Below are 16,131 nucleotides of genomic sequence, written 5' to 3'. Positions count from 1 at the left end.
CCAAAGGTGCTCTGTCGGGTTGATGTCAGGAGTCTGTGCAGGCCAGTCAAGTTCTTCCACACCAAACTTACTCATCCATGTCTTTATGGACCTTGCTTTGTGCACTGGTGCGTAGTCATGTTGGAACAGGAAGGGGCCATCCCCAAACTGTTCCCACAAAGTTGGGAGCATGGAATTGTCCAAAATCTCTTGGTATGCTGAAGCATTCAGAGCTCCTTTCACTGGAACTAAGGGGCCAAGCCCAGCTCCTGAAAAACAACCCCACACCATAATCTCCCCTCCACCAAACTTCACTGTCGGCACAATGCAGTCAGACAAGTACCGTTCTCCTGGCAACCGCCAAACCCAGACTCGTCCATCAGATAGCCAGATGGAGAAGCGTGATTCGTCACTCCAGAGAACGCGTCTCCACTGCTCTAGAGTCTAGTGGCAGCGTGCTGTACACCACTGCATCCGACGCTTTGCATTGCACTTAGTGATGTATGGCTTGGATGTAGCTGCTCGGCCATGGAAACCCATTCCATGAAGCTCTCTATGTACTGTTCTTGAGCTAATCTGAAGGCCACATGAACTTTGGAGGTCTGCAGCGATTGACTCTGCAGAAAGTTGGCGACCTCTGCGCACTATGCGCCTCAGCATCCGCTGACCCCACTCTGTCATTTTACGTGGCCTACCACTTCGTGGCTGAGTTGCTGTCATTCCCAATCGCTTCCACTTTGTTATAATACTACTGACAGTTGACTGTGGAATATTTAGTAGTGAGGAAATTTCACAACTGTACTTGTTGCACAGGTGGCATCCTATCACAGTACCACGCTGGAATTCACTGAGCTCCTGAGAGCGGCCCATTCTTTCACAAATGTTTGTAGAAGCAGTCTGCATGCCTAGGTGCTTCATTTTATACACCTGTGGCCATGGAAGTGATTGGAACACCTGAATTTAATTATTTGGATGGGTGAGCGAATACTTTTGGCAATATAGTGTATCCTTACAAAAAACTTTGTTTTAAACTTTTACAATTAGAACCTTATGTACTCTATTGCTATAGGCCTATTACTCTAAGCAGCTGTATTTTAAAAAGTCAGTTCACATGGTCAAACACACCTTCATTGAGGAATACCTGGAGTGTCTGATCAAAACACCACTTCATGTAAAAATTATAGTCAAAAAGTAGACAGTCGTATCATTTTTTACTTTTTTAAGGCCAGCGTGAAGATGAATATAGCTTATTCAGCTTTTTAAGTGCAAATGTAGAAATATAAAAACAATGTAGTGCTTTGCTGCTTTTGTCCGGGAACAACAAAATGCTGAAGAACTGGAGACTAACAAACCAAAAATAACACATAACACAAATTTCTAATGTGGGTGCCACTTTACGCTACTGATTATATAGCCACTAGAAATCTTGCAAAGATGGGAAAGATGTCAGAGAAAGCTTCAGTTTAGTCCACTAAAACGGACTTAAGTGATTAGTGAGTTGCTAAACTGGCAGAAGGCCGCACTGTGGACCTTGAACTCTTGTTCACTTACCAGTGTCAGTGCTGGTATCAGACTGTGCTGCTGCACTGTTAGTGTTATGACTCAGTGGGTTAACATTAGTGCTTTTTCAGCCTCTTCTCTGGAAATCTTTTCAAACGTCAATGTGCAAACGAACAGAATGGGACAGCCAGTGTGCTCACTGCCAGCTGAACTTTGTTATGCTCATAAGTTGTATCTCCCTGTGCAGTATCATGTGGCATTAAATGAGATAATTTAAAGAAGAATCTTTGGAACTACAGTAACTGGCTTAAAATGCAATAAATGAAAAACTGCTCACTAGTAGTTTATTTACATTGTCGCAATTTGAAGGTTAGTAAAGCAAATTTCTAATCGCATTGTTTAAGTTTTTACTTATTTTCATGGTCCAATTTGTTATACCAATTGATGTTGGCTACTAATAGCCAGGACTTGATTAATCCCCAAAGGGAAATTCAAATATATTTTCCCTCTTGCCAGTGTCAAAAATATACAGCTTTATCTATGGCTATTCTGATCTGTCAAAAGCATTGAGCTCCTGTTAAATCAGGCTGGATTATGTGAAATAAATGGACTATTTAAAAAATGTGGAAGTCTAGTCTGTCTAAGCTTAAACTCATACTCCTAAACGATTGCATAAACACCATGTTCATGAGAATGGTTAAGGCTAATCTGCAGACTTGCTTTAAATGTTTATGTTACTTCTGTTCATTTGTTTTTAGTTACTGATTTCTACCATTTTAAGAGTCACCAGAATAAGAAGGAAATTTGAGGTCACTGAAGACAGAGATTTGCCTTGCTTTTACATGATTAATTCATAAAGCAGTTAGCCTCAGTTTCAGGTTTTTAAAGCTTTTTCCACTCAAGATACTAATGGGCTCAGATGCTCAATATTTATATTTATATTTATATAAATATATATTATATTTCCACCTACTTTGTTGCTAAGGTTGATGACATCATAGTTTGGGCTATGTTTGCCCTCCTGCAACACACAATGTGTGTTTTTAGGGCTCTCGGGTTATTGTTTTATAACGGTCTGTATAATCCATAGGATGGGCATCATTTTATGGACTTTTCCTTATTCATCTTGATTTGAAACTCTCCCATATCGGACACACTGCAGCCTCAGAAGAAGAATCTTTGAGCATGTAAAAATTCTAGTTAATTTCCTTTTGTGTGTGTTAAGATCTGGCCACAAGCAAGTTTTGTGAAGATTTGTAAGTGCTTATCCGTTTGATCAGTGGAGTTTATTGGTGTAAGTATGATGTGTTCATTTTTGTGTGAAATTAAACATGTCATATTTCCTAAGGGTATTATACAAAATCTAAATTTAAGTGGAAAATTAAGATTTTAAGTATTAAGGTTTCTTTTGGGATAAGTTTTGTCTTTGCAGGATCTTATCCTTTTAAACCTGTAGAAGTTATATTGGCTTTTATTGTACAGGAGGATTATACTATAATTACGGATTACTCAACAAGCTCTTAAGCATAAACTATCAAAGTTGGTATGTATAGCTTCATATATCCAGTTGTGTATTCATCACTAAGTGTATGGTCGTTCTGGTTTGTTATGTGGCCAAACCCTTTTCGGACATCACTCTTCATAACAGTAAAATGTTTTGAAGTTTTTAAGCTTCAGCTATTAAATGCTATAGCTTAAACCTAAGATCAAATGTCATTCATTTTATGTGGTTATCTTCGAAAACTGACAATATAATCAGTAGTACTATCAAATCTTCCCCTACACATTAAAGGTGCATTCTGCTTTATCCTCAACTATCCCTTCTTTTTCTGTTATCGTTTTTCTTTATAGTCTTCATAGTTGGACTGACTTTTTTGCTTTCAAGACATTGTGCTGTGTGTGGAGCTCTTTTTTGAAATGTCTCCTTTAGCAGTTTTCAGGTTAGAGCACCTAACTATGGCAGAAATAGTAGGAGTGGTATGATAATATGCCATTCCGAAGTGTGACAGCTTATGCGTTTCATTCCAAAATATTAATTGCTAGCCTCCAGTTATTTTAATTAAAGGAATAGTTCACCCAAAAAAGAAAATTATTTCATCATTTACTCACCCTCATGCCATCCCAGATGTGTATGACTTTCTTTCTTCTGCTGAACACAAACGAAGACTTTTTGAAACATATCTATGCTCTGTTGGTCAATTGAATGCAAGTGAATGGTGGCCAGAACTTTGAAGCTCCAAAAAGCACATAAAGGCTGCATAAAAGTAATCCATACGACTCTGTGGGAAAATCCATATTTTCAGAAGTGATATGATAGGTGTGGGTGAGAAACAGATCAGTTTTTAAGTCCTTTTTTTACTATAAATTCTCCTCTCTTCCCAGTAGATGGCAATATGCACGAAGAATGCGAATCGCCAAAAACAAAAGAAGAATCCGTAAGAGAGAAGAGAGCTTAATTATTGATCTGTTTCTCACCTACACCTATCATATTTCTACTGAAGACATGGATTTAACCACAGGAGACGTATGGATTACTTTTATGATGACTTTGTGCTTCTTGAAGTTTCAGAGTTCTGGTCACCATTCACTTGCATTGAACTGACCAACAGAGCTGAGATATTCTTCTAAAAATATTTGTTTGTATTAAGCAGGAGAAATAAAGTTGTACACATCTAAGATGGCATGATAGTGAGTAAATGATGAGAGAATTTTCATTTTTGGGGCTTCTATTCCTTTAACACATTTAATACCACTGGTTACATTTGGGACCCGTGTTTGAAATTTGAATGGTCTAAAAGCGGTGATATATTTTATATGTGAACTATAAATGAAAGAGCAGACTGTCTTCATTTCATGCGAATATTTTTACATGAGTGATGCAAATAGTAAATGACCAGAGCCGTTTAATTCTACTGTGTCCTTCTGAAAGATGATGTCTGTGTCAAAGCTTCATAAAAGGAAGCAAGTAAAACCTGTCATAATACACGTACAACTACCATATTTGCAACATAATGTTTAAAGGGTCTATTATGGATATATTAATAAGATTGCTTTGGCTCATGAAAAACCTGCACACAGGACAAGTAAACATATAAAAGGTCACATTTGTGACCATGCAGGGGGAAAACACAGTGCCTCATTTTTGAATAGGTGACTTGTTGAATCCCATTATGAAATCGCAGATTTCAAAGTATTGTTACAATAATGAAGCAAAGTAAAATTAGAAAGAAGTCTGCAATGATTCTTGATTTATAATTACCTTTCCCCTTATATAGATTAAAACAATACTAAAGTAAGTTACTTCCTTTTGGGTCTTATTAAGGACAGTGCAAAATTTGACCAAGAAAATGTGACCAAGAATAAACCACCTAATTTAACTAACTTAAAAATAAAATTAAAAAAAAAATGTAGAAAAGGCATGTTGTTTGTTTCATTGGGCTATCCAAGATGGAATATACATGTTTTCACTTAGCTGTGGAAAATGGTGATTTAATGGGTTAGGTTTTCATAAAGGAACAAATCAGAAAATAAAAAAATGTATTATATATATATATATATATATATATATATATATATATATATATATATATATAAGCTGTTAAACAAATGCCATAGTTATAATAGAAATGTGTATGGAAATGGTGCTGTCATCCTCTTTATGCAACAACTTTCAATCTCAAACCAATGTGAATTTAACTCTACAGCCTAGTTTTCAACCGAGAGGTCTTAGGTAAATTCTTAAGATAAACATCAGTAAGGGTAGTCCTATGATTTTGAGGAACATTTGTCTGTGCAAAATTTAGTCTATATTTTAGGGGTGTCAAATCATTATTTAGTTGAAATTACAATGTTGTTTTTTAAACCCTACAATAGGATTACAGTGATTGCAAATCTTTCACAGCGATTTTGTTTATTAGCCTTAGGTACTTGTTTATACATGCATCTCACATTAACGAGGCAAGGACCAGGCTTAAGTGTGACAAGCATCCTCTTGACTCTGCTTTAATGGGAAGGTCAAAAACAACCAGTTTGGATTTATATGTGGGAGATACTGAACGCCTGTTCCTACTGGATGGATTAGGAATAAAGAGTTAAATATCTGTGAGTAAACTATAATCTCTTTCCATCTTAGAACGTGTACCTGGACAGCTCTGTTAACCTCATGCAAACTTCACCATCCTACAATTATTCCATTATCTAGTTGCTGAGTATCACTGGTGATGAGGTTGTCCAAGGCAGCCCATTATGTAATAGCTGTTGATCCAAGGCACTTACTGCATGAAGACAACCACTGACCAACAGTGAGCTTTAATGAGCTATACCTTGATACGGCTCTCTGCATGCCATTTATGCATTTATCATCATAACTCAACTACCTGAGTGAAACAAACGAGACCTCGTCCCAGCGCAAAAGCGGCTTTCGCGAATGCAGCGCATGAATATTATCTCGAGCAGCACGCTACTTCGGAAGTAGGTCACCGATTAAACGTGTCTTGTCAGCTGTGCGTTCCCCTCGTTTCGTTTCACTGTTGAACATCGATATTATTATAACAGCCCAACAATAGGAACCTCGTTGCACGCGGAATGCGATTCTTTTATTGGGAATACAGCGGAGCGAGTGGATGACGAGGTAAAGGAAGGTTTACTAATCTGTTTTATCTTGGTTTTGTGTATGTCTCTTCGGCGGAGAAATAGCCTGAAACATGACATGATCCGCAATCATTGCGATATTAATTCGGTTCGAGAATCGCTTTTTAGTTAGACTTGAGAAACTGTTCTTTTATCGTGCTCAGGATAGCATCGCAAGCTCGGAAGGGTGCAAGCGTGTGTTCTCCGCTTGGCGTTTGATTCTCACACGGTTGGTGTTTTAGTGTAATTTTCAGAGCTGGTATTAATTGTCGGGTTTCAGTTTACCGTGCATGTTCAGTCGAGGCATGCGGTGGCAGAAATCGTAGGATGTGAGTCGAAGAGCGCTGTTTTGAAGCAGGTTTTGTGTGTGTGTGTGTGTGTGTGTGTGTGTGTGTGTGTAGGTTTGGGTGGTTTACGAGGACATTTTTTAGGTTACAAACTGGTAATTACAAGGGTATTATGCTATAAATGTGGTTTATGAGGACATTTCTAGTGTCCCCATAATTCAAATCGCTTAAAAAACATACCAAACAATGTTTTATTGAAAATGTAAAAATGCAGAAAGTTTTTTGTGAGGGTTAGGGGATAGAATCTATAGTTCGTACAGTATAAAAATCATTATGTCTGTGGTGAGTCCTCATAAGGATAGCTGCACCAACATGTGTGAGTGAGTGTGAGATACGCCCTATGAGCCGCGCGAGCTCCTCTCATCATCATACACCTCCAGCACGCGCTTTCCGCTTTTATCCAGGATTACTATAATCACGTTGCAAAAGACGGTCTGCGCTGCATTTCTCTCAAGCGTGTTTCCTTCTTTCTTTTTCAGTCTGTTGAATCCACACCTCCCCTAATCCATATCTGCAGTGGAGAAAAAAGAACAACATATATGCTGAACAGTGAGTGAGTTGGGAGTAAATTTCGATTCGCATGGAGATCCGAGCAACTTCTTGCGTCTTTCCATGTCAGATAACCCGTAAAACCTCATTTTTGCTCATCAAAACGTTTCGGGAATAATGTACAGAAACATTCATTTCTTTTTAACATTTTCGTTTTAAGTCTGAAACGCCAGATGGCAACACGGTTATTTGCCAGTAATCATGTGTTGATTCCTCAACCCAAAAAACGGAATTGTGGTCAGTGATGGGCAAGAGTCAGTTTCCCTTCACCGTTCTAGAAAGCGAGCCTCTAATTTCCCACAAATTCGAGACCCAGGAGTCAACAATTTATCCTCCAGCCACGTTCACTTGAGAGTTTGGATTGTCACTCAGTTGGATGTGACCAGCAGTAGTCTATTATTTGATGAGCCCCACATCCAGATCAGTAACTTGTGACATTCACAGAATTGCAGACTGCTGATTTACTTTTTGAAAGACCCTTTGCAATGTAATTTTAAGCTTAATTTGTGAGTACACACTGTCGGATTGACTAACAGTAATTATCTGTCCTTAAAAAGCATAATCAGACAAAAGTGGTGCGACAGTTTAATTTTGTTGAAGCGTGAAATGTTTTTGTAAAAGTTGATCCTATGTAAATGTCAATGTTTGGTTGTTTTACTTTTGAATGTGGGTCAGTCTACTCTGTGGAATTTTCGAAATAATCATTTTTGTGGTTAGTTTCCCCCTAGGATTTTTTTTTTCAGCAGCGGTGATGTTGTGCACGCGTCCACAAGCCCGCAATGCCAGACCCATATTAACGCATGTTGGTCAAAGAATAGATTAAAACAGGGGTGACAAACTCAATTTCAGCCTGGGCCACATCAGAGTTTATTTGTGTCCTCAAAGGGCCTTTTGAAAATGTGGCTCACTGGCTTTGGTAGCACCCATGCAAATAATATTACATGTTATGTGCATTGAAATGCACATTTTATATTACAGCACTGATTTTGAGGTTGGGATGTAGATGAAAATGATAATATAAACAACAATAACATCTGTGGAAAAAATGAACACCTAATTTTTATATGGCTGAATTGAAATATTCTAACAGTGTGAATAAGTTGGGTCTTCTTTACAGATTCCTTTCATCAGGCTCCTACTAATTAAACTAGTCATGTCTTGGAATTTCTGAAGGTAAACAAAACATCTTTACATTTTCAGAGAGCATTACAAGGGTACAGATTTTACACAGATGGAAAACTGATAGCATGGTCCATAATTATGAAAATGCACCATAGTTCTTCCATAGTATCCATAGTTTTAACAATGATATTTGTGGGCATGCTGAGTGACTCCAGCCAGGTCTCCTATGCAACCAAATTGGCCGGGTTGCTAGTGAATGTAGAGTCACATGGGGTAACCTCCTCGTGGTCGCTATAGTGTGTGGTTCTCGCTCTCGGTGGGGCGCATGGTGAGTTGTGCTTGGATGCCGAGGAGAATAGCGTGGGCCTCCATATGCGCTACGTCTCTGGTAATGCGTTCAACAAGCCACGTGATAAGATGTGCGGATTGACGGTCTCAGACGCGGAAGCAACTGAGATTCGTCCTCCGCCACCCGGATTGAGGCGAGTCACTATGCCACCATGAGGACTTAGAGAGCATTGGGAATTGGGCATTCCAAATTGAAAAAAACGAAACAAAAAACAAACAAACAAAACAATAAAATATAAAATGATATTTGTAATAGTTCATGGTAACCATAGGTAAAACCTTGCATGGCTCCTCACTACCATGGTTAGTAACTATGGTTTCTATATAAAGAACTATGGCATTTTTGTAATGAAAAAACAGCAGTCTAAATACATTTAGAAAGTTTTTCTGCCACAACTACCATAGTTAGTACAGTTCAGTTAGTGTTACTACAGTAAATCCAAGGTAAAGTTCTGTAGGCGTTGTGATCTGTGAATTGAAAAGCCTTCTAATTTTTTCTTTGTCAGTGCCGTTTAGAATGTGGGAGTTGTTTGTTTTAAACTAGTTTCATCACCGAGACAAAGAGTTTTGCAACAGACAATTCTGTACAGCATTCAAACGGGTTTTGCAATCCCCACTGCGCATCTCACTGGTTCACAAGCACATTTAAAATAGTCTGTGCGGTTGAGACCAGTACGCGAATTTCCGCACCTGCTCTGCCCTCGTACTGCTTTGATAAAGCAGTGTTGATAATTGACCCGTGTAGCGCTTTTGAAGTGAGCAAAATGCATTCCAAAACATACAGATGACAGGGTAAGGCTCATTTATATTCACGAGGAAAGCGCTAAATTATTGTTCAGTGAAACTTTGCAATCCCCTGCCATCCTACATTTCAGAAATGAGCTCGTGGGCCACTTGAAATGAAGCAAGTTTGAAACGTGTTGTTATGCGGTGACGTCACTGTGAGTAAGTGCTTGTATTGTGTGTGTGTGTGTGTGTGGTGGGGTCTCTTTCGCAGTGTAGAAAGTGCACAGCTGACTAGAGCTGACAAACATTATGTTGCGTCAAGAATTTTAAATGAACCATGTGAAATCCCAACAGTGGCGCTCATAATTCAGCAGTGGCACAGCGCCGCTGCAAAATGCATATTGGGGAAACACTGGAATGATTCCCCCACTTTATCTGGCATGGTTGAATGAGTTTAAGTGGTAGAAAGCAGGAACACAGCTGAAGGGGATTGTTACTGAAATGAGAGAATGCTACACTTGCCAATTATGGTAGATGCCTTTCTGTGTCCATATTTTAGAGTTTTGGAATGTGCAAAAAAATCTTTCTTTCACGATGCTGAATGTGCTGTGTTCATTGTAAAGGAGAGTGCTGCATCTGAGGTTGACTGATGGTTATGATGACCTCTTTTATTGGACAGATGGAGTATCAAATACAGCAGCTGTCAAACTTAATAACCGAGCACATGAAAAAATGAATCCATACATACAATCCAAGCAAGCCCATTACATATATTCATAATTTTTCAAAGTTCTTCTCCCTTATGGTGGAACACAGCAATAATAATTATACACAACATAAAACCCAAAATCATGGTTAAAAATTGAGTGATTCATAGAAAAGATGTCCATATCGATGTTAAAAGTCTTTTACAAGAAATAACATCTAGGTAAAGTTGCAGAGTCATCCGGGAAGACTCAAGGACTTTGGTTCCATTTATAGGAAGATCTAGTGATCTTCAAACTTATCAATAGGTCAAAGCAGTTAGTGTCAGGTTTCATATGGAGCCCAATTAATGTAGTTAGTCTCTGTTTGTGTTCACCTCCAATTTGACTTGCCCTCAAATTAATCAATAGGTCCTGGGGCAAAATGTTGGACATGTTGACAGGGTCGAAATGCTATTTAGAATGTGATCTGAAAGGTCTGCTTGTCCAACGTGATCTCATGAGAAGTCTGGTTCTAACAAATGTACATTCTCTTACGTTTGCATAGACACCGAAACGTACAATATTGACATATTGACAGCATGTAAACATCATCATTTTACATATTAACACCTATAGAAACATACAAATGTTTACGTGTACTGTTTGAATTGATTAATATTGAATAATTCATAGAATTAATCAGTTAATTACATTTAATTTATAATCAATGAGATTAGTTAAATGCTATCACATTTATTTAATGCAGTTGACATTATAATATGACATTTTAATAGTTTCATTCAGTTCTGCTGCCCTATACAACATTTTAAAGGATTATATCACTTTAACCAAGACTAAACTTTAAATGTTAAAATGAATAAAATCTCTGTAATCATTTAATCATTTATTAAGCATTTAATTTTATTTTTGTTTGCCATGGGACACAAAAAGAGTTTTCACAATATGCCAGAAATCTAAATAAACCACAAAAAGTACCATAAAACAACAATAAAATTAATCCATACATTTGTTAGCTATAATCCAAATCTTCAGACTGCTTTCTGTGAAAAACAGACCCAGATTCAAGCCTTATTTTCAACGATCTCATCTGAATCTGCCACAGCGCCGTTGCGCCCGCTGTAACCATCAACATGCGTTGGTTTTGTTTTCAGAATTCAAAAACTGCCGCCTCAAGCATTACGACCAGCGGTTTTACGGCAGTGATGTCGAATGCTCATCGGCTCTCAAGTGTCTCGTGACCGTTTGCGACATGCCGTGTTCTGCAATGTATATGAATGAATGAGATATGACAGCGCAGTTATGGAGTGCATCAGGAGAAGATTTACAGCGATTAATAATCAAATTCTACTCTCCACCACACACAATGCTATTGTTGCCACAGTCTGTCTCACTCATGTTTCCTTAGGACACTTATTTTGAAGTTTTCTCCCGGACTACATCTCCCATAGTGCACTGCCCTCATCACTTCCATCTGCTCCTCATCATCTTCACCTGTATTCCATTCCCTCATTTAGCTCCTTGTGTTTAAATACACTCTAGTTTTGTTCATTCGTCAGTCCTTGAAGTGTTACGTTGTGTTAATTTATGATGTTAAGCTTTATTGTTTGTTTCACTCCAACGTTTGATCCACTCCTGCGTATATAATTAAAAGTTTGAAAAGCATTCACTTCTGCGTCTCCTCTCTTCCACTCCAAGAACCCAACGTTACAGAAGGACTGACCAACAAACGGATTTAAACAGATTTCTCATATTCCTTTACAGTCACCTAAGTCATGGAACTGATTGGTCCTTTCTTGGAGCTATTCAAACAAGAACTTCTTCTCCTGCAATACACCGCAAAGTTCTGTCAGCTCGTCTCATCCACCACTATCTCGGACCCCTTCCTCATTGCCATCTACGGAATGGGCTTGAACTTTCATCGTCCCACAGCTCTTCCGCAAGTGAAGAATCTTCCCTTTTTGGAGTATGACCAAGCCATGCTGAACCTCCATTACCCCTCGCCTGCACCGACTTGTATCTCCCTCCAAGCCTGCCACGGTTAACGAGCCAGCACCCATGCCTGCCACGGTTAACGAGCCAGCACCTGAGCCTGTAGCCTCGACCGTCCCAGAGCCAGAGCCTGTAGCCTCGACCGTCCCAGAGCCAGTGCCTGTAGCCTCGTCTGTTCCAGTGCCAGTAGCCCCATCTGTTCCTGAGCCAGCTCTCGCCAAGTTAATAAACCTGGACTTGCTTCCCTTTCCCACCCTGACTACCATTCCTCCTCCGCTGGCTCCACTCAAGACATTTCCTCCTCCTCCTCCTCCTGGTTTGCTGACTCCTCCCATGTCACTGGCTCGACCATCGGCCCCGGTGATTTCACAGGCACCTCCGACTCCACCTTGGCCCCCTGAGCCCTGGACTCCGCCTTGGCCCTCCGATCCCTCATCAACACCTCTGCTCTATGTCCCTTCGGCTCCACCGTGGTCCTTCAGCCAATCGGCTTCTCCGGGGTCCCTCATCCCTCCAGCTCCACCTTGGTCAGTCGGTCACCTGGCTCCGCCTGGGCTCTCCGATCCTCTGGCTATGCCTTGTCACTCCGAGCCTTTGGCTTCAGTGGGGACCTCCTTCCCTACGACTCCACCTTAGTCCTCAGTCCCACTGGCTCTGCCTCTATCCTCAGATCCCCCAGCTCCACCTCGTTCCTCCGAGCCTCCGGCGCTACCTCGGTCCCCCGAATCTCCGGCTCCACCCTGGCCCTTTGAGCCGTCGACTACTCTCCGGGCACCAAGTTCCCTGGCTCCGTCCCTCAAGTCTCTCACGGCTCCGCCTTCCACAGCTCCGTCCCTTGAGTCTCTCATGGCTCCACCTTCCATGGCTCCGCCCCTCAAGCCTCTCACGGCTCCACCTTCCATGGCTCCGCCTCTCGAGCCTCCCTTGGCTCCGCCTTCCATAGCTCCGCCTTCCACGGATCCGCCCCTCGAGCCTCTCATGGCTCCGCCCCTCAAGCCTCTCACGGCTCCACCTTCCGTGGCTCTGCCTCTCGAGCCTCTCAAGGCTCTGCCTCCCTTGGCTCCGCCTCCCTTGGCTCCACCTTCCACAGCTCTGCCTTCCACAGCTCTGCCCCTCGAGCCTCTCATGGCTCCGCCTTCCACTGCTCCGCCCCTTGAGCCTTCCACGGCTCTGCCTCCCAGACCTCCAGATCCCATCCCAGCCCTGAGGCTGCTTCCCAGGTCTCCCGATCCCAGCCCTGAGGCCACCCCCCAGACCTCCTAACTCTACCCCGGTCCTATAATCACCTATTTCCTCCTGGTTTTCTCCCGGACTACATCTCCCATAGTGCACTGCCTTCATCACTTCCATCTGCTCCTCATCATCCTCACCTGTATTCCATTCCCTCCTTTAGCTCCTTGTGTTTAAATACCCTTTAGTTTTGTTCATTCATTTGTCAGTCCTTGAAGTGTTACTTTGTGTTAATTTATGATGTTAAGCTTTATTGTTTGTTCCACTCCAGTGTTTGTTCCACTCCTGCGTATATTATTAAAAGATTGAAAAGCATTCACTCCTGCGTCTCCTCTGTTCCACTCCAAGAACCCAATGTTACAATCGTATGCTGTCAGGGAGCACATCGGATTCAGCGCATCGCCCTTTGGACTACTTTTGTACTGAAATTTGCCATTTTTCTGAATAAATTATTGTAATTTAAATTCATCTGCCTTTCACGTGTTTTATATGCTTAATAAATGGATGTGGTTAGGTTTAGGAGTAGATGTGGGATTAGCGGCTGTAAAATATATATAAATGAATATATTTTAGCAAAAATTATTGGTACTGTACCTTAATCTACTTGTTACATGTTTAGAGTTTGGGGTAGGGTTAAGGGATCTAAAATATCTTTAAAACACTAAAAATGTACAAATATATTTATAATCAATTTGCGTATCCAAATATAGTTGTAATGGATTCGTCAATATTTTATGTTTCTAAAGCTGAAAATACGTAATTTGTTTTACATTTTAGATGCTTTCTAATGTCCATATTGTACATTTAGTGTCTATCCACATGTAAAAAAATGTATGTTTAATGTTGCAAATATTAACGTACAAATAGCTACGTTTATTAATGAGATCAGGCTGGCTCATCATGAGGAGATGCTGAAAATGCTTGACGATTTATTGCATTAATTTTAGCATAAATTTATCATTGGGATCAGCTGATAAAAGTTATCTATTGAATATCAGCTGATTGTTTAAAAACAGTTCATGATCAGTACAAATTATTTCCTGTCAATCAAACGGGGGCGGAAAAACAAGTCACAATTTGTAAGCTTAGCACTGCTGGAATTTCTCGAATTGGAAATACAACAAATTTGATTACTCACCTTAAAGGCTGACATAGCAAGGAATATGATGTGTTTGTCAAAGCTAAAGCGAAGACTGCTGCGGTTAAAAATGGGCAAGCTTCCTCATTAAAAATTCAGTTATTTTGAATTAAGAACATTAAAAAAAAATTAAGAAATCTTATCTTTTCAATTTAATGTGAACCTGGCAGGAGGCTATTTAGAATTTGGTATTCCTGAGAAACACTGTTGATATTCGAACTCAACTGCCAAAACAAACACACCCCTCCCTTCAGTGCTTCTTTGGAAGCTCTGCCCCCCAAATTCAGTAAGTTGCTGCTGCTAAGATAATTTGCAGACAAGATGAGACAGTTTTACGCACACCAGCTCCAGACACTCACAACTCTCCAGCATATATGGGTTCTGTGAAACATAGCAAAATTTATGTTACCCACCTATCGAGAAGAAAAAGAGGTTTCTCCAGATGTTGATGTGGCTTCTAGCCCTCGACTTATCATAATCCTTCTTTTTTAGGTTATATTCATCTGACCTTTTTCTCTTGGTCTGTTTCTCAGCCATTTGTCCTCCTCGGAGTTTAGAAAGTTCGCATCAGCCAGATTTGCCGTCGCTTTTCTAATTAATTTCCCTCTTGCTCTGCCCCCACCCCCCATCCTGAGCACACGGAAGAACCACCCCCTGTTGCTGACTGGCTGGAGTAGTGTTGTGTGGATTGGTCTGATCCACTTTGTTTTTGTCCCATTTACAGAGCAAGGGCTGTGTACAAATACTAGATTTGTTTCAGCCCACCCACAGAATGGACATATAGCAGACTGTGAGGAGATATTTGCAGAATTTGACAAAAAGTTTATTGGATTAGAATTACTGAGTGCACCTTTAATGTGAGTTAAGAATGTGCTTTTGTTTTAGTGTTTTGTTTACTGAGACCAGTTACTCTGAAACATAGTAGACATGTAGAGACATTGAAAGAAATGTTAATAACTTTATTCTCTAAGTTGTATAATTAATTATTAGTGATTTGAAACAAAATACAGCACAAAAAAGCAGAAACACCAAACTATTGGTATCGGCAGATGTTGCAAAGTATCAGATATTGGTATTGGCACAATTTTTTTTTACAATATATATAAGGGTGAATCCTTAATTGATTGCTCATCTTGTCTGTGACATGCCAACTGAATAGGCACACTTCAAAGCAGAATAAATGTTTTTGTGAATTTGAGAAAGGATACCACCACTTAAAAGTCCTTATCCTGCAAGAATTGTATAAAACATATAGTTTCATCAGGAGTGCAACAATATGAAATGGCACTTAAGACACTATTGAAAAGCACCCACCATTGTCAAGCAACCTCTTAAATGATGCAGAACATCAGATTAAACAGGAATTACTGACCCAAGTTTTAAACAATCAATCATAGTAAACACATAATGTCATAATAATATGTTTTATTGGTTCTCTTAAAAGTTTTAGCAATTTCATCCTCATATAGTTGAAAAATAAGGATAAGTATGGCAGTGTACAAGATGTATTTATTATTAATATGATCAATTCTTGAGCCCATATTTGCTAGAGGAATTTTCAGACCAAAATAGCTTTCAAAAAGTATTTATAACAAGGAATTGTTGGTCAGAGTAGCGATATTTGTTAAACATGAGTGAACAGAATAAGTAAAAATGTCAGAAGTGTTCCTAGCTTGTTAACATAAAACATTAAAAGAGCTCAAAGATGATTTATACATTTTGCTTGTTCAGGTTGAAGGATTTTTGTTATAAAAAGGTCAAGACAACAGATGCTCATTAAACAATCAAATGCCCCCCCCCCCCACATGCTGTTTAGTAACTGTTTTTGCCCCTGCCCAATTAAAATTCTTGAAAATGTTGCTTGTCC

General features: G+C 39.8%; 1 protein-coding gene across 2 annotated transcripts in view; it reads left to right on the top strand.

The window, feature by feature from the left end:
- Positions 1-16,131, top strand: part of LOC127410880 (bromo adjacent homology domain-containing 1 protein-like) — a 59,866-nt gene that overhangs the window by 27,678 nt on the left and 16,057 nt on the right. Inside the window, exon 1 of one of the 2 annotated variants that reach the window (XM_051646104.1) lies at positions 5,961-6,109. The exons of the other annotated variant lie outside the window; for it this stretch is intronic. The gene's annotated coding sequence lies outside the window, so the exon portion shown is untranslated. Of the gene's footprint in view, positions 1-5,960; positions 6,110-16,131 lie in introns of those variants that run through there. 2 annotated transcript variants of the gene reach the window in all.

The sequence above is a fragment of the Myxocyprinus asiaticus genome, chromosome 20 (genome assembly GCF_019703515.2).
Source record: "Myxocyprinus asiaticus isolate MX2 ecotype Aquarium Trade chromosome 20, UBuf_Myxa_2, whole genome shotgun sequence".
Classification (NCBI taxonomy): domain Eukaryota; kingdom Metazoa; phylum Chordata; class Actinopteri; order Cypriniformes; family Catostomidae; genus Myxocyprinus; species Myxocyprinus asiaticus.
Note: the sequence above shows the minus strand (reverse complement) of the source record. Positions and strands in the feature narration are given on the sequence as shown.